This window comes from Cyprinus carpio, unplaced genomic scaffold, assembly GCF_018340385.1.
Source record: "Cyprinus carpio isolate SPL01 unplaced genomic scaffold, ASM1834038v1 S000006796, whole genome shotgun sequence".
Lineage (NCBI taxonomy): Eukaryota > Metazoa > Chordata > Actinopteri > Cypriniformes > Cyprinidae > Cyprinus > Cyprinus carpio.
Genome location: NW_024879382.1, coordinates 298050 through 299841, shown reverse-complemented (window position 1 = coordinate 299841; position 1792 = coordinate 298050). Strand labels below are relative to the sequence as shown.

The 1792-nt window shown below is 39.4% G+C and overlaps 1 long non-coding RNA gene across 1 annotated transcript; it reads right to left on the bottom strand.

The window, feature by feature from the left end:
- Positions 1–617: 617 nt before the first annotated feature.
- On the bottom strand, positions 618–1516 carry LOC122144904. The gene is made up of 3 exons (XR_006159922.1): positions 1250–1516; positions 1046–1177; positions 618–879 (listed from the first exon to the last, which is right to left on the bottom strand). It is a non-coding gene; the product is annotated as an uncharacterized LOC122144904 (long non-coding RNA).
- Between the last annotated feature and the right edge of the window lie 276 nt (positions 1517–1792).

Genomic DNA, 1792 nt, shown 5'->3' with positions numbered 1-1792 from the left:
GTTGGAATGTAGGTCCAAGGAAGATGTAGAAAACTGTGGATGCTATATTGTAAGAAATATAGAGATGAGAGGATGAGGCTAAAACAAAAGATAAGTCAGACAGGAAGGGAGTGGAACCTTGAAGGTTTAGTTAGGCCACAACAGGAGCTGGGTTAAAGGATACACAGAAAGCAGTTCTACAATATCTAAAAAAATCTAGGGGCTATACAATAGGGATATAGAATATTATTATTTTTTTTTTTTTTGATATAAAGTAGTTACCAATGGATATAAGCTCATGTTACATAGCTCTGGTTACAGTAGGATGGCGGTATGCCCCTTTAAAAGACATGGTTGCAATCTGCCAAAAAAATGGAAAGAAGAAGAAGAAGTTAAAGCAGCGGGGATTTATACTTTGCCTGGCTCCGCTGACTGCGGAGCGCAACCTTCTCACATGGACAAGGCTTTTATTCTTGTCGCCTTCACTGTTGTAGTACTTCTTCAGCTGACCCTAAGGTAAATCAAGGTTGTGCTGGTTAGTTTGGTCTATTTTTATTACGGCTCTGCTAGTAGATACAGTATCTACACCTGACAGCAGAAGCATCTTTCTCATTCACACCATTAAACAGTAGCTGTATATTATGACAACATTTCAAGACACATCAAGCTCTAAAAAGATCAAGGAGCAGTGAGTGTCTCATTCATTCTGTGGTTCAGTCTGAACTCACCAGTGACCCATAGTGGCTGTGTGTTGCTGATGTCTGAGTTATAGACTGGTTTTCTCTCTCTCTGCTGTGCACACATAAACTCCTGTGTGTTTCAGAGCAGCAGAACTGACAGTGTAGTTTCCTCCAGCTCCTCTGCTGCTGTCTGAGAGCCGCTTATAACCATTGCTTTTGTCTGTATGAAGAGAAAATGTGCAGTTAGCTCATGAAATGAGAGTCTTATAAATGACCTTTGTTGGTATAATCAGAGTATTCAGAATGAGTCAATATTTTTAATCTCTCTATTTCTTTATGAAGCCAGTTTATTCAGATGTTACTACATGAAGCACATTATATCTTACCTGATGAGGCAGTTACAGTGAACCAGCTGAATGTCCAGCCTGTAGAGGAGCCGTAAACCTGACAGATCAGAGTCACTGAATCTCCTTCAGTCAGCCTCTTCTGTGGAGAAACACTTAACACTGCTCTGGGAACTGAAGCAGAGACATCACTCATTAATAACATGTTAAACTTGTGTGTGTATGTGAAGAGATGATCAAACTCACCTGATACTGTCAGTGTAACTGCTTCACTGATATTGAGATGCGTGATCCTTCTCTGTCTGCTCCAATACAGGAGTATTTACCTGCGTCAGACTCAGTAACAGGACGAATGTGAGTTCCTGTAGTTCACTGATGACACGGCTTGAATCTTCTTTATACCAGCCGTACTGCCAGGTAGTGACTCCTTCACTATGTATGTCACATCTGAGAGTGACTGTCTCTCCTCTGAATACATGTCGAGCAGGTTTAATGGTCACTGTGGGTTTTGGTTTTTCTGTACAATGACAACAATTCACAATAAAAATAATGTGCTGTTTTTACTGTATGAACATGTTACTTGAGTCTAAAACACACTTGCTAAATCAGATGAGACTGAAGTGTTGTTCTCTGTAGCTGTTATAGTCATTTATGAAAGATCTGCCAATATATAATCATTGTGAATTTGGAAACATGAGTTGTGAAAGTTTTTCAACAAGTTTTCCAACAGAAGATCTTGTCTTTCACACTGTTTTGATTTTGATTTCACAGAGAATGTAAGAAACATAT